Source organism: Rhinoderma darwinii, chromosome 5, assembly GCF_050947455.1.
Source record: "Rhinoderma darwinii isolate aRhiDar2 chromosome 5, aRhiDar2.hap1, whole genome shotgun sequence".
In the NCBI taxonomy this organism is placed as follows: Eukaryota; Metazoa; Chordata; class Amphibia; order Anura; family Rhinodermatidae; genus Rhinoderma; species Rhinoderma darwinii.
In genome coordinates, this window is record NC_134691.1 from 40829573 (window position 1) to 40852488 (window position 22916).

The 22916-nt window shown below is 47.4% G+C and overlaps 1 protein-coding gene across 1 annotated transcript in view; it reads right to left on the reverse strand.

Moving 5' to 3' along the window:
• Positions 1–19482, reverse strand: part of ATP6V1C1 (ATPase H+ transporting V1 subunit C1) — a 62322-nt gene extending 42840 nt beyond the window's left edge. Inside the window, exon 1 of the mRNA XM_075827997.1 lies at positions 19327–19482. The gene's annotated coding sequence lies outside the window, so the exon portion shown is untranslated. The remainder of the gene's footprint in view (positions 1–19326) is intronic.
• Between the last annotated feature and the right edge of the window lie 3434 nt (positions 19483–22916).

Below are 22916 nucleotides of genomic sequence, written 5' to 3' on the forward strand. Positions count from 1 at the left end.
TGATTATCCGCCTAAATACAGCGACCAGCTTGAGAGCTGCCCATTTGGGAAATAGGTGCGGGTCATAGACGTTGTACCCGTCCCTTTCAGACATTTATGGCATATCCTGTGGATATGCCATAAGTGTCTCAGATGGGAAAATTCTTTTAAAGGTTTACTGGCATTTGGGTGATTTTTTGGTCTATCCATCTTTTATGATTTTGTGAAGCTATATGTATGTAGGCATCAGTGGCATATATGAACTCTGCACATCCTGAACTTTTATTTCTAGGAGATGTTGTGCATCTCAGGCTCAGCTTGGATCAGACTTTTAACCACAAATATGATTTTTTTATGCATTTTCTACAAATCATTAATGCTTTGATGCAAAATAGCACAAAGGTGCCCCACGTATGTAAAGTTCTGGATGACATTTACACAATATGCCAGGTCTCTACTTTCAAAAAATATAAGAACATAAGGATATAATATTATTTTTGTATTTTATAATTCAGGTTTTTTTTTTGTATATGTCAAGAGTGCAAAAATAGTTCTGAAAGCAGTGGCAACAATAGGTTTATCGATGGGGCATTTCATGGAGAGATCATACATACATACATACATACATACATACAGTCCTGGCCAAAAGTTTTGAGACTGACACAAATTTGGATTTTCACAAAGTTTGCTGCTTCAGTTTTTATAGTATAAATTTTCATTAAAGTGGTTTTCCCATGAAGTACATTTATGACATATCCACAGGATATGTCATAAATATCAGATAGATGCGGGCCCCACCTCTGGGACCCGCACCTATCTCTAGAACGGGGCCCCCTAATCTAGCTTTTTGTGGTTACGCTGCCTCCTAGTCACTTATTGATTACATGGTCAGGAGTTACAGAAACAGCGTGACTCGCTGAGCTACCCCGTTTCCGTAACCCCATTAGAACTGAATAGTAGTTACGAAAACTGCGTAGTTCGCATAATACTACACTGCTTTTATAACTGCCATTCACTACTATGGGCCGCAGCCCACTCCTTGCAAATCTCCCCCAGATTCTTGAATGGCCTTTTCTTGACAATCCTTTCAAGGCTGCGGTTATCCCTGTTGCTTGTGCACCTTTTTCTATCACACTTTTTCCTTCCTCTCAACTTTCCATTAATATGCTTGAATACAGCACTCTGTGAACAGCCAGCTTCTTTAGCAATGTCCTGTGGCTTCCCCTCCTTGTGGACGGTGTCAATGACCCTTCTGGACAACTGTCAAGTCAGCATCTTCCCCATGATTGTGCAGCCTCCTGAACCAGACTGTTGGACCACTTAAAGGCTTAGGAAACCTTTGCAGATGTTTTATGTTGATTAGCTGATTAGAGTGTGACACCATGAGTCTACAATACTCAACTTTTACCCAATATTCTGAGAGACTAAATTTTTGGTTTTCATTAACTGTTAGCCATAATCTTCAACATTAAAAAGAAAAAAATGCTGGAAATAGATCAATCTGTGTAATCAATCAATCTATATAATATGAGTTTCACTTTTTGAATTGAATTACTGAAATTAACGTTTTGATGATATTCTAATTAATTGAGAAGGACTAGTAATTGTACATGAATAACTTATGGTGTCTATGTCTTTTAGAGATAAATAAGGCATGAAATAAAGGCTTAAATTTTCAAAGATAAACATAATTTACCGAAAGTTCCTCTAGCTCATAGTTGAACTAAATCCCAAATGTCAATTCACTAATTAAAGTGTAAGTTAAAATGTATGAGATTAGATACGAATTGAGTAGATAGAATAATCCGTGGAGACTGACAGGCAGAAATTACAAAACAAGATGAAGCGGCTGTGGTAAACAACTAAAGTTAAAGCGGATATGTCACCTCAAATGCTGCCCTAGGTAATTGCTGCATATTACAGCAACAGGTTTGTCCTCCTATTAGCCAAAACATTATGTGCTGGTCGACTAATAGGAGCGATCAAAGAATACACCGGACTCATAGTTATGGAAATTGCGCCACCGCTTCCCATTTCCTAGTAGTCACAGCGGACAATCCACATCCCAATAATGACAGCAATACTCACCCCAGGCCATCCACCTTCCAGTAGTCATAGCAACAGTGCCGGCCTCAGCCCACTCCCCTTTCAGGAGTCCCAGCCACACCCCTTCTCAGTAGTCCCAGCCACTTTCCCCCAGTCCCAGCCACTTTCCCCCAGTCCCACCCCTGCTCAGTAGTCCCAGCCAGTTTCTCCCAGCCTCACCCCCTCTCTGTAGTCACAGCCAATCTCCCCCAGCCACACCACCTCTTAGTTGTCCCAGCCACTGTCTCCCTAGCCACCCCCACTCCCAGTAGTCCCAGCCACTGTCTCCCCCAGCCACATCATCACTTAGTAGTCACAGCCACTGTCTCCCTCAGTCACACCCCCTCTCAGTAGTCCCAGCCACTGTCTCCCCCAGGCACGGTCTCCCCCAGCCACATCCCCTCTTAGTAGTCACTGCCGCTTTCTCCCCAGCCACACCCCTTCTCAGTAGCCAGGCCACTGTCTCCTCCGGCCATACCCTCTCTGAGTAGTCACAGCCAGTCTCCACCAGATGCACCCCTTCTCCAAAGTCACAGTCACTAACCTCTCAGTAGTCACAGCCACTATCTCCCCCACCCACACTACCGCTCAGTAGTCACAGCCACTGTCTCCCCTGCCACAACCCTTTCAGTCACAATGCCCCCAGCACACCCCTTCAGCAGTCATAGCCACAATCCCAACCTGCTCACACCCCTCTCAGTAGTCACTCAGAATCCCCCTGGCCTACACTCAGTTGTAAGGAGGAGGAAAGGGGAGTTTAAGGAGGTTGTATAGGATTAGAAAAACATGGCTCCTTTTGTCTAAAAATAGCGCCACATCTGTCTACAGGTTGTGTGTGTGCTATTGCAACTCAATCCCATTCACCGCATTGGCGCTCAGCTGCAATACCAGACACAACCCAAGGAGAGGTGTGGTGCTATTCCTGGAAGAAAGCAGCCATGTTTTCTAATCCTTTACATCCCCTTATAATATTGTAAATACGCATTAGTGGTTCAATGGAAGTGTAGCATCATATTATCATGCGCTTAACAGGCGACCGCTGCGACAACATCAGAGGGGGCCACCCGATTCAACATCCCAGTTCTGTTCCGCATTTTCAGTCAGCCATTTTTTATTTTGAAGGCTACGTTGCTATGTGAGGCCGGGTAAATATATGATAACATTTCATTTCAGATTATTTTACCATTGTTTTTCTTTAAAGAGGGCATCACTCGTCTGGTCCTCAGGTCAATCCCGGGTGAGTAGTACTGAACTTAAAGATTCGGGTGGGGTTGGTCTGCCGTCTCTATTATTTGGCTGCAACACACATGCATATCCTTGACTTTTTTCATAACCACCAGACAAAACTTTGTGTTCACCTAGCCCAAGCCATTTTCCATCGTGCCCTATATACCCTCCGATAAACCAGGACCTCCTCCAGGACTGGGCAATCTCAAGCCTCATTTAAAGGGAACCTGTCACCAGCATTTCACCTATTAAACCAGCAATACCTGGTGGTAGAGGGTGAAATATCATTTTTATATAACCTATAATTGTCTGCTTTGTCGGCTCTGTAGCTTTAGTATTCAGTTTTTTAGTGTTCCCACACCGTATGCTAATGAGCATAAAAGAGTCAAATCTTCATTCTTCAAGTCTTTCCGAGTTTCCCCCGCCTCCTTACTTTTGATTGACAGCTCCTCGCCTTCCCCCAGCACACAAAATCCTTGCTTGTGCATTGATGTCCTCTTCTGGTGTGAGCGCACAAAGGGACACCGGATTATTACGATAAAAGGTGCAAAATGTTTGCAGACCGCTATTTACAGTCGGAGGAGGAGTTTAGGAGAGGGGATAACGCCAATTAACTTTTTATAGCAGCGGCCAGCGAGGGATAAGTAACGTTCAATAGGTGAAATGCTGGTGACAGGATTCCTTTAACATTTCCCAGCGGTGAAGCGCGCCTTTCTTGGTAGAGGTCTTCATCATCCAGTACACTTTTCCCAGGTACTCTCTAACTCCTCCCTACTCTCACTCGCCTCAATCCTGCCGAGTTGCACCCTATCTTCTTGTCTAGTCTTTGAATATAACCATCTCAGTGGCGTAGCTATAGGGGTCGCAGTTGCAACAAGGCCCCTAAGCCTGGGGGGCCACCGTTGCCATATAGCATGCTGATTAAATACATTTTCTGTGCCGTGAAGCCAGCATTTCCTGGTTACGGTCACATGGTACACTTAGTGTATGTCACGGACACAGGGTATGTGGACCCACTAGGCCGCTCCGCCGTAGCGGGGAGGCAGCTGACCAGGTCACAGTCTATACGGAAGTCAATGGCAGACAGTAATGCTTGGGTACCTGAAACAGTCCGGGTGGTGGCTGTGGCTCCAGCACGGATGGAGGCTGGTGCGGCAGGTGGCGCCAGACGTGGCAGGCAGTATCCGATGAATCAGAAGACACTTGACGTGGCAGACGACACCGGACGTGGCAGACGACACCGGACGTGGCAGACGACACCGGACGTGGCAGACGACACTGGACGTGGCAGAAGACACTATTCCAATGCTGGTGGGCATAGGAACTGGAACAATACGGAATACAGGAACGGTAACAGGGCACGGGTAACAGCTGGAACGGGAGACACTAAGGGACCATTGCGAGACAGACTGGGAAAGACTAACAACGCTCAGGCATCGAACTAGGGGGCTGGACCCCTCTTATAGCCCAGGGTACTCTCGGGTCAAAGGTCGTTCAAGATGTCCGGTGCGCGCGCTGCCCCTTTAAGAGCGGGGACGAGCATGCGCACGCACCCTGCGGGCTCCGGCGGAGGTGAGTGGATGCAAGCGCTGGCGTCTCCTGAAGAGGCTGGGGCCAGCGCTTGCCGACTCGTGGCTGTGGCTGTCAGCGGAAGGCTGGAGCTGACAGCCCGCAGCCACGGACATTACAGTATACCCCCTCTTACGCCCCCTCTTCTTGGGACCGGAGCGAGAGAGAAACTTCTTTAGAAGAGTAGGGGCATTGAGATTCTCCTCTGGCTCCCAGGACCTCTCTTCGGGACCAAACCCCCTCCAATCCACCAAATAAAAGGTCTTTCCTCTCACTCTCTTGGTGTCCAAGATCTCCTTGACCTCAAAGATGTCTGAGAGGCCGCTGGGAGCAACAGCAGGGCTGGGAGTCTTGGAATAGCGGTTTAGGATCACAGGCTTCAGGAGGGAGACGTGGAAGGAGATGGGAATCCTGAGGGTAGGAGGCAGCCGAAGCTTGTAGGCGACAGGGTTGATCTGCTGCAGGACCTCGAATGGTCCAAGGAACCTGGGAGCGAACTTGTATGAGGGCACCTTCAAGCGAATGTTCCGAGAGGACAGCCAGACTTTAGTCCCCGGAAGATACTGATCTTAGTATCTGCCTTTCGCTTCATGCGATCTACTGCCAGCAAAATAGAGGACTGGGTCTGTTGCCAGATTTGCAGGAAGTCCCCATATGCAGAGTCAGCAGCGGGAACCTGAGATGAAGTCGACACAGGAAGAGGGACTCTGGGATGTTGACTGTACACGATGTGAAACGGAGTGGAGCTGGTGGACTCACTTGTGTGGTTGTTATATGAAAACTCGGCCCAAGGAAGAAGCTGTACCCAGTTATCGTGCTGAGAAGAGATGAAGTGGCGGAGATAATTTTCCATGATCTGGTTGATCCTCTCAACTTGCCCATTGGATTGGGGGTGTTAGGCAGAGGAAAAGTCCAAACTCACATCCAGGAGTTTACAGAGTGCTCTCCAGAATTTAGAGGTAAACTGAACCCCCCGGTCAGACACAATGTGAAGAGGCAAGCGAAATATGTGCTGAATGAAGAGACTCGCCAGTCGGGGAGCAGAAGGTAGGCCGGTCAGCGGGATAAAATGTGCCATCTTAGAGAACCGGTCCACCACCACCCAGATGGTGTTACATCCTGCTGAGAGAGGAAGGTCCGTGACGAAGTCCATTGCGATGTGCTGCCAGGGGGCACTGGGTACAGGCAGAGGTTGAAGCAGGCCGGCAGGCTTGGAGTGAGTCACTTTATTAGAGGCACACACCGTGCAAGCAGAGACAAAGTCCAGAACATCCTTAGGTAGCGTGGGCCACCAAAAGTGACGAGCAATCAGGTCTTGGGTTTTACGGACACCAGCGTGCCCAGCTAGTTTAGAACTGTGTCCCCAGCGGAGAATTCTTTTTCTGTCTGCCAGCTGAACAAAAGTTCTCCTCGGAGGGATATTTCTAAGCTGCAGAGGATTGGCGGTGACAACGCAGGATGGGTCTATGATCGTCTGAAGGGACTCCACCGTGTCTTCCGTCTCAAATGATCTGGACAGGGCATCGGCCCTCACATTCTTGTCAGCGGGACAGTAGTGGAGCAGAAATTGGAAACGGGTGAAGAACAGTGACCACCTGGCTTGACGAGGATTCAGTCTTTGAGCGGACTGAAGGTAGGTGAGGTTCTTGTGGTCGGTGAAGATCAGGATGGGGTGAGCTGCGCCTTCTAAAAGATGTCTCCACTCCTCCAGGGCCAATTTGATAGCCAGTAGCTCCCGATCTCCAATTGAGTAATTGCGTTCAGCAGAAGAAAACAGTCTAGAGTAGTAGCCACATACTACTGCCTTTCCTTTGGAGCTCCTCTGGAACAGAAGTGCGCCTGCACCAACAGAGGAAGCGTCCACCTCTAGTGAGAACTGCCGAGATACGTCAGGGTGATGGAGGATTGAAGCTGAAGTGAAGGCTTTCTTGAGGCTAATGAATGCGGACTCTGCCTCTGGAGTCCACACCTTGGCGTTCACACCCTTCTTGGTAAGGGTAGAGATGGGAGCCGTCAGAGAAGAAAAGTTCGGAATAAACTGCCGGTAGAAATTGGCGAAACCCAGGAACCGCTGTATGGCCCTTAGGCCTTGAGGACGTGGCCATTCCAGGACAGACTTTAGTTTCTCAGGGTCCATCTTAAGGCCTTGATCCGAGATGACATAGCCCAGGAAGGGCAAAGACCTCTTTTCAAAGGTGCATTTTTCTAACTTGGCATACAAGCGATTCTCTCTTAGTCGCAGGAGAACTTGACGAACATGCCTCCGATGGGTCATCAGATCTGGGGAGAAAATTAGAATATCATCGAGATAAAACTACAACACACATATAGAGGAGATCTCGGAAGATATCATTAACGAACTCCTGAAATACTGCGGGAGCGTTACACAGTCCGAAGGGCATCACTAGGTATTCGTAGTGCCCATCGCGGGTGTTAAATGCTGTCTTCCATTCGTCACCCCGGCGAATCCGGATTAGATTATAGGCCCCCCGCAGATCTAGCTTGGAAAAAATTTTGGCTCCTCGTATGCGATCAAACAGCTCGGAAATAAGTGGCAACGGGTATTTGTTCTTGACCGTGATCTGATTGAGACCACGGTAGTCAATGCAGGGTCGGGGAGATCCATCTCTCTTTTTAAAGAAGAAGAAGCCTGCCCCGGCCGGGGAGGAAGATTTTCGAATAAAACCCCTCTCCAAGTTCTCCTTGATATAGGCTGACATCAATAAAGTCTCTGGCAAGGAGAGAGGATATACTCGTCCACGGGGAAGAGAAGCATTGGGAACCAGTTCAATGGGACAGTCATAATTCTGATGTGGAGGCAACGTCTCAGCCTCTCTTTTGCAAAAGATATCCGCAAAACTGGCATACTGAGATGGTAGGCCGGAAAGTGACTGAGGCAGCGGGGGCACAATAGGACGGACTTGTGACAGGCAATGGCATCTGGAACCCCATTGAAGAACCTCTCCAGAATTCCAGTCAAGTGTCGGGGCGTGTAGACGGAGCCATGGCAGACCCAGCAGGATAGGGTTGATAGCCTTGGGTAGTACCAGGAAGGTGATCTGTTCCGAGTGAAGAGCTCCGACCCGTAGTGTCAACGGCTCAGTGATGAGCATGATCGGATCAGGCAATGGTAGACCATTCACAGAGGCAACTGCCAGGGGTCTCTCCAGATGGACTGTGGGTAGTCGAAACCGATCCACTAGATCCTGGTGGATAAAATTATCAGCCGCTCCAGAGTCAAGATAGGCGGAGGAAGGATGTGATGTCTGTCCGGTGACGATGGCCACAGGTATTGATAATCTGGAAGAGGTTTTAACGTTTGGAGACGTTCCACCTAGAGTTGCCTCTCCAACCAACCCTAGGTACTGGAGTTTCCCGGTTTCTGTGGGCATTGGCGCACAAAATGACCCTTGAGGCCACAATACATACAAAGTCCAGAGGAGCGTCTGCGCTGCTTCTCCTGTTCAGATAACCGGACTCTGTCTACCTGCATGGGTTCCTCAGGTAGCGCACTAGGAGTGGACAATAGTGGTCTCTGGACAGAGGGTGCTGGTCTGTGGGCCCGGCTCTCCTGACAAACCTCTTGAAAGCGCTCCCGGATTCTCATATCAACCCGGGTGGCTAACAGGATGAGGGCATCCAAGGTAGAAGGAAGGTCGCGGGCTGCCAGTTCGTCCTTGATGTGAGAGGACAGTCCCTGCCAGAAGGTCGCCACCAGTGCCTCATTGTACAATGCCAGCTCGGCTGCTAGGGTACGGAAGGAGATAGCATACTCCCCTACTGTGGAGCCTTCTTGCTTGAGGGTCAACAGAGTAGCTGCGGCAGAGGATGTTCGACCCAGCTCCTCGAACACGGCAAGAAAGGACTGAAGGAACAAGGCTAGGACCGCGGATACATGTCCTTGTTGCTCCAAGGTTCGCCCATGCGAGGGCCTTGCCAGCGAGGAGGGAGATAATAAATGCCACTTTGGCCTCCTCGGAGGGGAAGAGATGAGGCCGTAGCCTAAAATGCACCGTGCATTGATTGAGAAACCCTCTACATGCTCTGGGGTCACCGTCGTAGCGTGGAGGAAGGGGCAGAGGAACTGAGGATCCGGAACAAACAGGGGTAGCAACAGGCAGTGGCACGGCAACAGCTTCCGGAGGAAGAACCGGAGGTGGAACAGCGAGTAGATCCAGGCGGACCAGGATAGAATTCACCGCCTCAAGGAGTTGATCCTGACGTGTGCGTAGGTCCTGCATCTCTGTCTGAATCTTCTGTACTGGGGTCTTGGGCTGGCCAGCGGGTTCCATGGCCTGAGCTTACTGTCACGGACACAGGGTATGTGGACCCACTAGGCCGCTCCGCCGTAGCGGGGAGGCAGCTGACCAGGTCACAGTCTATACGGAAGTCAATGGCAGACAGTAATGCTTGGGTACCTGAAACAGTCCGGGCGGTGGCTGTGGCTCCAGCACGGATGGAGGCTGGTGCGGCAGGTGGCGCCAGACGTGGCGGGCAGTATCCGATGAAGCAGACGACACTGGACGTGGCAGACGACACTGGACGTGGCAGACGACACTGGACGTGGCAGACGACACTGGACGTGGCAGACGACACTATTCCAATGCTGGTGGGCACAGGAACTGGAACAATACGGAATACAGGAACGGTAACAGGGCACGGGTAACAGCTGGAACGGGAGACACTAAGGGTCCATTGCGAGACAGACTGGGAAAGACTAACAACGCTCAGGCATCGAACTAGGGGGCTGGACCCCTCTTATAGCCCAGGGTACTCACGGGTCAAAGATGTCCGGTGCGCGCGCTGCCCCTTTAAGAGCGGGGACGAGCGTGTGCGCGCACCCTGCGGGCTCCGGCGGAGGTGAGTGGATGCAAGCGCTGGCGTCTCCTGAGGAGGAGGCTGGGGCCAGCGCTTGCCGACTCGTGGCTGCGGCTGTCAGCGGGAGGCTGGAGCTGACAGCCCACAGCCACGGACATTACAGTGTACCATGTAACCTTGACGTCACATGAGGGGCATTCCAGCCAGCGTGGAAGAGCCGGTGTGGAGGACTCCAGGTGAGCTGCAGAGTCTGTATTGTAATATAATGTATTGTGTTGTCTTGTAATGTATTGTGTTGTGCTGTCTGTGTTTGCGGTGGAGAGCCCGTTAAATTACAGCCCCCCTCCTCTCCGCAAACTGCACAATACAACACAATACATTACAAACTGTGGGTCGCGTTTCCCTGGGGGCTCGTGTGAAGACCTCCGGGGAGTCGCGAGTCACTCACCGAGGTCCCGGTTCCATTCAATGCTGGAGCAAGGAGCGGACGTCTCTGTGCATTCACTGTGCCCTGAGAGGCTCGACGCTGGCAGGCGCGATGTAGTAACATCATCGTGCCCTTCTGCGCGGAGTCATTCATAGCACAAACCAGAGGAGGCGAAGGATCCTCCACCCGGCGTGGGTACGGGGATGGGGTGCGGATATGGGGGGGCATTATACTGTATGGGGAGCTGATATGGTGGGCATTATACTGTATGGATGGCTGATATTGGGGGCATTATACTGTATGGGGAGCTCATATGGGGGGGATTATACTGTATGGGAAGCTGAAATGGGGGGGCATTATACTGTATGGGGAGCTAATATGGGGGGCATTATACTGTATGGGGAGCTAATACGGGGGGCTTTATACTGTATGGGGAGCTAATACGGGGGGCATTAGACTGTATGGGTAGCTGATATTGGGGGCATTATACTGTATGAGGAGCTGATATGGGGGGGCATTATACTGTATGAGGAGCTGATATGGAGGGCATTATACTGTATGAGGAGCTGATATGGGGGGCCATTATACTGTATGAGGAGCTGATATGGGGGGGCATTATACTGTATGAGGAGCTGATACGGAGAAGAATTATACTGTATGGGGAGCTGATACGGAGAGGCATTATACTGTATGGGGAGCTGATACGGAGAGGCATTATACTGTATGGGGATCTCATATGGGGACATTATACGGTATGAGGAGCTGATATGGGGGGCCATTATACTGTATGAGGAGCTGATACGGGGGGGGCATTATACTGTATGAGGAGCTGATACGGAGAGGCATTATACTGTATGGGGAGCTGATACGGAGAGGCATTATACTGTATGGGGAGCTGATATGGGGGAGCATTATACTGTATGGGGAGCTGATATAGAGAGGCATTATACTGTATGGGGAGCGGATATGGGGGGCATTAGACTGTATGGGGAGCTGATATTGGGGGCATTATACTGTATGGGGAGCTCATATGGGGGGGCAATATAACTGTATGGGGAGCTGATATGGAGGGGCATTATACTGTATGGGAAGCTGATATGGAGGTGCATTATACTGTATGGGGAGCGGATATGGGGGGCATTATATTGTATGGGGAGCGGATATGGGGGGCATTATATTGTATGGGGTGCGGATATGGGGGGGCATTATACTGTATGGGAAGCTCATATGGGGGCATTATACTGTATGGGGGGCATTATACTGTATGGGGAGCGGATATGGGGGGCATTATACTGTATGGGGAGCTAATAGGGGGGGCATTATATTGTATGGGAGCTGATATGGGGGACATTATACTGTGGGGGCTGATATGGGGAGCATTATACGGTATGGGGCAGTTATGGGGGCATTATACTGTATGGGGCATTATACTGTGTGGGGGCAGCTATGGAAGCATTATACTGTGAGGGGGCATTATACTATGGGTGCTGTTGTGCAAGGTGGCTGGGCATAGGCGTATGGTGATGGTGGTGCTGGGGAGGGGGGCCCAAATTGGATTCTTGCACCCGGGCCCATGAGCCTTTAGCTATGCCCCTGAACCAGCTTAAACATTTTAACACAGATGGAAATCAGCGGACTCCACCCCCCCCCGACCCTAGAGGAATGGTTTGAGGAGATTGCCATGACACAGAAAATGGAGGAACTAATTGTCTTGTCTTGGATGCCTCCATTCATTACATCACCTGACCGCATAGCTGGATTGGGCCACCTTTCTTACAGATCTTGTGCCATCTTGTACAGCGATGATGTACATGTACCCTGGGCATTCCTTATATAGGAACTCAACTTTCAAACTTTTGATATGTAATAGAGACATATCAAAAGTTTGGATCGGTGGGGGTTTGGGAGCTGAGACCCCTACCATCAGTGGAACGAAATGAATCAAGAAGGAAATAGAGCCGCACTCACCGTATTCGATGTTTTCAAATGCTTTATTGCTCACAAAGTGAAGTGGGGGGAGAGACGGAGTACACAAATTACAGGCAACAGCTGTTTCGCGTGGACACGCTTTCTCAAGCCTTCTGCTCGTTGCAATAGTGGTTTGCTCCTTCGGCTATGACTGGATCTCATTGTCAGTCTGAAGACGGTTCACATAGAACATGTATGTAAGCCGTCTTCAGCTTGACAGGGAGCGCCAATCTTCACGAATGAGCAAAGCGCTCAGCTGAGCGCTTTTGAACCTTCTTTCAGCAACTGTTGGGGTCTTAGCACCCTAAACCCCATCAATCCAAACTTCTGATATGTCACTATGACATATCAAAAGTTTGATAAAAGTGCAGTTACTCTTTAGAGGTGATGTCCGGGCACTGGTGGTTTTCCATACTGATGACCTATCCACAGGATAGGTTATCAGTATATGATCGGTGGGGGTCTGACACCCGGACCACGTATCGATCAGCTGTTCCGGATGCCTCGGGCACCAGATGTTGTGCAGCAGCCGGTGTCGGAGGCAGGTATAGTACAGCCCAAACGTTTCCCTAACGAGTTATTACCCAGGTAACTGGCCGACTATCTAAAGTGTATGTGGGTTTCCCGACTCTCACCTGACGAATAGGGAATCGGGCATGTTGAATTTTTGTTACTGTGGGTAATAAGCCGTCTTCCCAATGAAAAATCATGTACGCTCATACGAGTCGAGCGTGCGCATATATCGAGGAGTCAGGAGGAATAGCTGTCAACCGAACGAGCGGTCCGTCGACAGCTATTGTAAGTGTATGGGCAACTTTATAGACACGCAGAATAGGCCCTCATGCCTAAAGTCATATTACCACATCCATAGAAATGTATGTGGCCATTCTGTACCTCCGAATGGCTCTGATTTTATATGGAGGTATTTCTGTCAGAACGATATGGAGTTCCACACCAAAAAAAAATATTATGGCATGCTCCGTCAAATTCCGCATTATGGAGGTATCCTCCCTTAAATGTATTTCTTCTAGGAGAAGAGTACCCTATAGGCTGCCATGTACATGCTTTAAGGCCTTATTCACACGAACGTGTTAAACGTCCGTGTGACGACTGTTGAAACAATGGCTGCCACACGGACCTATATAAATCAATGTGGCCGCTCACACCGCCGTTGTTTCAGCGGACCGTGTGAAAATAGGACATGTCCTATTTTTTCACGCTTCACACGTCCCTACATAGAATCAAGTCTATTAATTTATGTGTTTTTAAAATTTTATATGTACTTTATTTTTTCGCATGAAAAGTACTACACCTAGACATATTGTAGCGCTAAAGATTGATTTTAACTCTTGGGTGACAGCTGCAGTCCATTACATGTAACTCAATGTACTCATTTGGACTATACCTGTAGCTCAATAGTTAAAATCAATCAGTAGCGCTACAAAAAGTCTAGGTGTAACCCTGGCCTTAGGCTGTAAACAATATAGTTCTGTGGTAGGCGCACACAGAGATAATTCCCTATTTGTATATAGTAAACACACCATTGTAACCTGTAGACATCTTTCCTGTATGTGCAATCACAAAAACACACCAGACAACCATCCAGCAGTTTATAGTTATTGTACGCTGCCCTGCAGGCACATCGTTTCTCCGCCAGCAGGGGTAATGCGATTTTCTAGAGATCTCTCCTACAGGACACCATCATTTCTATACTACGATAAAAGAAACCTTAAAAAAAAGCTTCTTTCCACCATTAATAATAGACTGCTGTGAATACACGTCCTGTAGACGCAGCATCGCACTCAGCTGGCAATAAGCAGCGTGAGATAACGCCGTATAAGATGGAAGTTGCTGAAGCGATCACCTCACCGCCCCGGATCGGACTTGCTGATTTTCCTAGGGGGAAGTTGCCATCAGCTATACATTTCCCCTGCAGCGGCCACTACTGGGAAAATGCAATAGTACATGTCGGCCATTCAATTCAAGAGTGGTTCTCCTCTATGACCTCCAAATGCTCTAATATTTAAATATAAAAAAAAAAAGAAGGTGAATACAAGTCGCTGGTATGTCTGTCCTCTTCTATAAAGCCATTTGTTACATTACGTGGATGGCGTGGGCTCAGGAGCTATGCAACCAAGGCATCTTAACAGAGGGAGGGGGCTCCCCGTTTCCTCATTAGTACCCCCTTGCTGTTATCCCTTCAGCATACCCCCATGCCAAAGGCAGGGCCTAATAGGTTGCCTGTCAGTAAAACGACAGCCAATAATACACCACAAGACAAGAATATTGAAGTGTATTACTGAAGTGATCAGAAGAGTGCACACGTTCACACAGAACTTTTTGCAGACAGATTTTGACCTGACTGCACGCCGTTTGCTGCGTTATTCGCGACATTTTTCGCTCGTGGCCATTGAGTGCCGGGGGCAAAAACACGCAGCAAAAAACGCTTTCTCTGCCTCCCACTGATGTCAATAGGAGGTCAGAGACGTAAACGCCCGAACATAGGGCAAGTCGCTCCTTGAAATCAATGGCAGGAGTTTTCGGACGTCTTTTGGCGCGTTTCCTGATGTGATTTCCGTGTAAAAAAAAAACAGTGTCAAAAAACTCTGTGTGAACAGGGCCAAGTCCAATAGTGGGACAAAAAAAATTATTATTATTTAAAAATAAAATGTTGAAGTAGGAAATCAATATAATCCCCATATAGGGCTAAAATAAGTGAAATATATATTATAGTTAAAATGTTACTTTTACGACATGGTGAATGCAGTAAAAACCAAAAATTGCAAGAAACAGTGGCAAAATGGCTGTTTTTCCCACAATAACCTCCTAGAAAATTAATTCTAATCAACGACTTATGTGTATATATGTGGTATTGGCGTATACCGTATGAGGATTGGTGTAAAAACAACAAAAAAAAAAAACATACAAAAAAAAAACTATTGCGCAATTGAAAAATGAAACTCATCTCTGAAAACAGAAACCGTTCTGCATCCCTATATCGACAGAAGAATCAAAAGTTATGGATCTTGGAATGCGATGATGGGGGGGGGGGGGGGGGAAGCTACTTTCTGAAGGTGCTATAGAAAGTGCTATAGAAAATCGCCATAACAGAGCATGCTACGTTTTCAATAACTCACTATAGGCTTTAAAGGGGTTGTCCACGATCGGTAAATTGATGACCTATCCACAGGTCATAGGTCATCAGTATATGATCAGTGCAGGTCCGACACCCGGACCCCGCACCGATCAGCTTATCCGGCTACCTCCAGGCACCGGATGGTATGAAGAGTATGCAGTAGTTGGAGTGGGAAGCAGATGGCTCCGTCTACTGCATAGCGGCCGTTCTGTAGAGCTGCAGCTCGGCCGCTGTTCCGTTACCAGAGCCAACTGCTTCCGGAAATATCGTCCGGTGCCCGGAGGCAGCCGGAGCAGCTGATCGGTGCAGGGCTGGGTTTAGGACCCGCACCAATCATATACTGATGACCTATCCAGGGGATAGGTCATAAGTTGTCCGATCGTGGAAAACCCCTTAAAAGCAACATTTAGCCGTAGACTTTTTTGACTTAAAAAAAACCACACTTTAAAAAGCCACGGAAAACGTTACTGAAAACGTAGCAAACCCGTGTATGAATGCAGCCTAATAGGGGTTTTGCCAACATTTACCACCTATCTTGTCCATAGATAATAAGTGGGAAATGATGTGTCACAAAAGTGGGACAGCCAATCATAGCTGGCTGCAGTGACATGTCAACCACAGTTAGGGCTTATTCAGATGAACGGGATATATGTCCGTTTTCACACGCGTTTCACGGACCTATATTATATCATATGGTGATGACACATGGAGCTGTCAAGTGCCTTTTGCGCAGGCTAAAAAGCGCGTTTTTTGCGTGCGCAAAAGGCACACGCTCGTGTGATCGGGTCACATAGAACGTCTATATGAGCCATCTTCGGTTTGACAGCGAGCGGCGATCACAGCCGAAGGAGTAAAGAGCTCAGCTGAGCGCTTCTGCCCCTTCGTTTCAGAAACGGCGGGGGTCTAAGCACCCAGACGACCATCGATCCAAACTTTTGATATGTCTCTATGATATACCAAAAGTTTGACGAAAGTGTAGTTTCTATTAGGCCTCATGAACACGACCGTAGCCATGTAAACGGCTGTGATTTTCGGGTCGGCCGGGGCTGCGGACTGTTAGCCACGAGCCGCCCGCAAATCGCGGGCCATGCGCATGGCCGCGGCCATTATTTTCAATGAGCCCGGACAGCACAAGATGACCGTAATAAGACTTGCCCATTCTTTCTGCGGTGCGGCCTCCCGGGCCATGCACGGACAGTAAAAACTACGGTCGTGTGCATGGCCCCATAGAAATGAATGGGGCCGCAATTCTACCGTGGATTTTCGGGGGAATTGCGGCCGCAAAAGCACGTTTATGTGCATGGGGCCTTAGGCACACAAGTCCTCCTGTATTAAGGAGTTAACACAATATAGAGATCTGGAAATCACAGACTTCACATTACTTCCCTCTGCCGTGTTAAGCAATTGGAATACGTAGAAGAGGAGCGTGCGGTCGGGGGCTTCCTGTAACAAGTGACACAATCTTTACTATCAAGACAGTGCCATGGTTCATTCACAGATACATCAGAGTATATATATATATATATATATATATATATATATTGTATCCAGAGCCGATACACTTGATTCATGTTACTCAATTAGATTTAGGCTAGGGCTACCCAGCGACTTTGGGCGCCACACAGCAGGTTGCCGCGTCCCAACAGTCGAAAGAAATCCACAAGGTTTGGCATTTTTGCGACTGTCAGGTCAAGGTCAACTTGCAGGTCACAGCAGCCGCATTCACTTAAACCATGTGCGATGCCTGCAGGGGCACAGTGTGACCAATGCCGCCGTGTATCCCTGGCCTCAGAGATATTTTTTTTTCAGTACAACATTTCTCATTAATGAACAAAACTGTGAGAGTCGTCTACAGTCAATTTCCTAATGTCTTAATCACCCCAGGACTCTAGGACTCCCACTTTTCCTACTATAATGGTCCATACACATGGCACTGCCATGTGTAAGGACCCTGTACAATAGAACATGGTAATCCTTCGAATTCGTACATACCAACACATAGCGTCTTCATGAGGCACCATATTATATAGCGTCTTCATGAGGCACCATATTATATAGCGTCTTCATGAGGCACCATATTATATAGCGTCTTCATGAGGCACCATATTATATAGCGTCTTCATGAGGCACCATATTATATAGCGTCTGCATGAGGCACCATATTATATAGCGTCTTCATGAGGCACCATATTATATAGCGTCTTCATGAGGCACCATATTATATAGCGTCTTCATGAGGCACCATATTCTGAATAAGGTACAGTATGGGCCAAGAGCAGTCTATGGGCATCGTATTACGAAATGCGTACCACGCAAATCTGTATATGGCCATTTCCACGAGCCAAAAGACTGGACAAATCCTAGGAGCCAGGTAGCCAATGGGCCTACAATTAGTGCCAAGCTAAAAAGTCCCATTAGCTCCAGGAATAGGCTCCTAAAGGCGACCCTATATTCTCCATGCCAGCCTTACAGAGCTACACATACTTGTAAACCAACAGACCTCATACAGATCAGGAGCACCCGCTGGGTTTCTCAGGGCATCTTAAAGGAATGATCCGTATCCCGTTAATAAATCGCTGCATGTTAACAATCATCGCAAAACTGTAATGTGTAAACTCGGTCTTAAGTTGCCCATATACATTTTGTCCGATCTCGCTGACGCCCATCATCTATCTCTATGTAATAAAATATCAGTGGTCACGTGATCACAGCGACGGTGCAGTCATTCATTGGATGGTGTCAGACTGTGTAGGGACAAATGCCATTGACAAGGGAAATGGTAACGCCCATTTGTCAACTTATTCATACATTTCCAGGAGGAATTACAGAGGAATTGTACAATACAGAGGTCTAAGAAAAGATGCTCCAGATTTATTATTTTATGGGGCATATAGAAGTATTTACTACGTCCTCTTTAATTAATACACAATTTATAAATGATATAAAACAGACATGGGTAAAATGTCTATATATCGAGACACTTAGTCGTACGTGATAGGAGTGCGAGTGGTGGCACTAAGTCTCTGGTGTAGATGCATGTCATTTCAAGCTTAGGTGCCTGCCACCCCCAAAGTTTCACTTATCAGGTCATCGCCGATGAGTAGATGCCCTGTCATCGTTTTGAGGAGTGCCCTCGCTGTGAAGTCAGGCTGCCCATACACATCATAGCGGTTGGAATGCCCGTTGGGCCAACAGCTGTCACCTTCAACCTCCCCATAAACCTGAATACTCTGCTCAGCCTATCCGACAAGGAAGAGCGAGATAAGCTGCTGCCAGACACTTTAGAGAAGCGCTTATCTAATTGCAGAACAAAGGATCGGCATATTAAAATCCAACATGACCAATACTTATTTCCCCCGAGATCTGAGGCCTGCCATACACATTCGATTGTTTTTAGATTCCACCAATATTTTATGGGGAGTTGCCGTGTCATGTGTATAGCCTATTCATGACACTAGAGCCGCTGTCCTAGAAGTGCAATGTCAGGGCGGCCCCGGTAGTGTCAGGACACGCTACTGAGCCCCAGATAGGGGAGAGATGAAACCGCCAGGGCGGTGGAGAGACGGGTCAAACCGCACAAGGGAAAACATTTGACATCATCTGGGTTTTCATTTTAGGAAGCAAATATCTACAACACATACATGTATATATCCATGACACATCATACATATATCACGTATCAATATGACATCATACATCTATACAAAACACACACATCATACATAAGACATCACTTATAAATACATCATCATACAAACATCACGTACACACAACACATCATACATCAGGTATAAATATGACATAATACACACATCACTACATAATAAATATATCAATAACACATCATACATATCAATATTACATCACACGCATACATCAGGTATAAATATGACATCATACATCTATACATAATACATACTACACATACATATATATGCATACACACACTATTACCATTGCATACATACATATACATCCATCCATTATGCAGATTAATACATCATCATTCATACACAACACACTGTACATCGTTTATCACATACATGTTTATCCACACATACTACATGTATGTGCTGATCACAGCCCCTCACATTTCCTCATGTTGCAGGATCCATACCTGATTAGCAGAGAAATGCTGTCACAATCGGTAAAGACAAGCGGCAGGTCAGCTCATCAGATCTCCGCCATCCTCTCACTCACAACCCACTGCTCATTACAAGAAGAAAAGCATCTTAATAGATTAGCTTACAAGGTGTCCTCATTGCAAGGCTAGGCGGAAGCCATTTTCTAGAAGATAAATACACAAGTTGTAGGTTTTGTCGTAGCCAACACAATGGCTGCCTAGATGGCGACAAGTCGGAGAGGGTAAAGTCATCGCTCTAGTGTTCGTGAGCCCATGACATACAGTGTATCACATGATTGTATCAGCTGACACGCACACACTACAAGGTCTTATTACCTCAATACACCCAGCTGTATTTCCCAGGCGCGGCCGCTGGGGCAAATCACGTGATAGCTATGGGGAACTGCGCTACAGCTCCTCCTAGTGGCGTATGGTAGGGAGGATAATTTCCCTGTAGATTACAGTAAAATGTACAGATGGAGTCTAGTGTGTTATGCCGCATACGAAGTTGCTTACAAATTTTTTAAGGTGATCAAAAAATACTAATAAACACTGTACAGGCCCACACTTATCAATGTATTTGCGGCAGTTTACAGTGTAAACCGCAAAAAAAATTTTTTGAAAATCCTCACAGATCGTGCGTCCATTAATGAATAAACCCTTTAAGGTTAGGGCCAAATGTAGCCTCGAGGACAGAACAATTTCTCAATTTTTTTCTTCTTTGCATCCCCGCGCTCAGAACTATTTTTATTTGACGTAGCTATATAATACTTTTTTTGCGGGACAAATTGTACCTTATGTAGGCGCCATTTTTTTGTACATTTCCATTATTTTTTTAATTTATATACATTTTTATGATGGCAAAAATGAAGAAAAAATCAGTTCCGTTTCAATTTTATTTTAGTTTTTACAGAGTACACGATCATCATACAGTCGTGATGATACCAAATATGTGTATATTATTTAATGTTTTGGATCTTATATTTAATAAAGTTTAGTGAATTTGCGTGTATTTTTTTTTACAGATTTTTATTTTACATTTCTTTTTTTAATGAATTTTTTTTAAAATCTGATTTAGAATTTTTAACTTTAATATACTGGCGTATATCTATATGCCAGTACATTAGTACTGATATTATACAGGCAGCTGTTAGGACATACCTGATTATGCCCTAACAGGAAATATGGTCAGACAGCCCTGGGGTCCTTCAATTCGAAGTTATCTGTCCATATAAGGTGTGTCCCTCGATGGCATCACAGGGATCCCCTGTGACACGATCAAAGTATCCCTCCTCATTCTTCTTTTGAATGCTGCAATCAGTTTTGTTCGGGGCATTGGAGGGGTTAACGGCAGAGATCAGTTGTTTCTTTAATCTCCACCATTAGAGCGGGGACTGCAGCTGTTTATTATAGCCGTTGCCCCGCTCCTGAACACATGGGCACACTTGCTGTGCCCGTCCGATCAGCATGATGTGTATGCTCATCATGATGCGGTAACATCCTGCCACTCATGAAGAGCATATACCTCATGCTTCGTTAACCGGCCAATGGCCACACAATTTTGCAGGTAAACTGTAATTAACAATCTATTTGAAAACAGCGCTGAATAGCATGTCCACGTGGTTCATATGGAGTTGCCCATAAGCCTGATTCATACTCCCTCACCTGAACTCTGCTGTGTACAGTGGCGTAACTACCACGGTAGCAGCCGTAGCGGGGCCCGCGGCTTGAGGGGGGCCGTGCCGCCAGCCTACAGACCCCCCCATAGGCCCAGTGGCGCCGCTAGCACCGGAGGGGGCCCTGGTGCTAGTGACAGCCAAATACATGCATTAGCGCTGAATGGCCGGGCATTCAGCGCCTTACAATGACGCTGATTGGCTAGCGGCGCGATGACGTCATCACGACGCATCCGTGCTTGAAAGGCGCTGATTGACGGGGCAAGTCATTCTGTCCCGCCAATCAGCGTCATTGAACGATGCGTCGTTCAGCTCCAGCGGTCTGCATTGCCAGCGGACAGCGTGGGAACGGGATCATGTGAGTATGTAAAGTTTTTTGTTTTTTTTTCTCATAAAACTGTGAGTGGCATTATCTATAGTGGGGGCTCTATCTACAGGGGGGGTCATCTATATGTGGGCCATTATATACAGGGGGGTCTATATGTGGGGATGTGGGGCACTAGCTACAGGGGTGGTCTCTATGGGGGATGTGGTGCACAATCTACTGGGGGGGTATATGTGTGGGGATGTTGGCCACTATATACAGGGGGGTCTATATGTGAGGCACACTATATACAGGGGGTCTATGTGGGGATGTGAGCCACTATCTACAGGGGGGGTCTATATGTGGGGATGTGGGCCACTATATACAGGGGGGTCTATATGTGGGCTACTATCTACAGGGGGGGTCTATATGTGGGGATGTGGGGCACTATCTACAGGGGGGTCTATATGTGGGCCACTATACAGGGGTGGGCTATATGTAGAGCACTATAGGGGAGCTATTTTTAGGGCACTTTCTATAGGGGTGGGCTATATGTGGGACACAATATTCAGGGGTGGGTTACCTGTGGGGCACTAGCTACAGGGTGGCTATATGTAGGGCACTGTCTACAGGGGTGGGCTATATGTGGGATACTATATACAGGGGGAGCTATATGTGAGACTATATACAGAGGTGAGCTATACGTGGAGAACTAGCTATGAGGGAAGCTATATATAGGGCAGCATGGTGGCTCAGTGGTTATCACTATTGCCTTGCAGCTCTGGAGTCCATATGTGGGCACAATCTACAGAGGTCTGTATGTGAGACACTATCTACGGGGGCTTCTATGTAGGTCACTATCTACAGAGGCTCTATGGGGTTCACTATCTACAGGGCGCTATGGGGGAACTATCTACAGGGCACGGTGTGTGTGTGTGTGTGTGTGTGTGTGTGTGTGTGTGTGTGTGTGTGTGACAGTGTATGGTACTTTTATAATCAGGGACACAGTGTATGGTGCTATAATAGTTAGAGTTGCAGAGTATGGCGCTTTATTATATTTAGAGGTGTTGAGAATTTTAACTTCGTTTATAGGTGCAGAAATGTTTTAAAAGTGAGAAGCTGACGACATCTGAGTGGAAAACTGCTGAAATGGGTCATGGCCGGTAGAAATCCGTTATAGATGTCTGGACCGGAGGGAGAAGAAAAGAACTAGAATCTGAGATGTCACCGGTGAGTCACTTAATGTAAATGCTTATTCTGCCTCTGATCAGCACTGTAGTCACTGTATGATCTGCAGCAAGATGATGGTGGTATGATTAGGATATGATTTTTTTTTTGTGAAACAGCATCTCCCAACATATCCTCCCCATTGTTCGGGCCATGCTGGGAGCTGTACTTTTACGCCGTACAAACCTATATGGCAGGGGTTGAACTAAATTGAGCTGTATTTGTTCTGGTGTTGTATATACGTACTGATTTTGGTTCTGATGCTGTAAAGGATCTGCCAGGTACTACGTCTGTGTATACTCCCGGGATTAATCAGTCGACACCTGAGGCCAGACCTCTTAGACTGACACCGGCTCCCACCAACCAGGGTGGCAGGC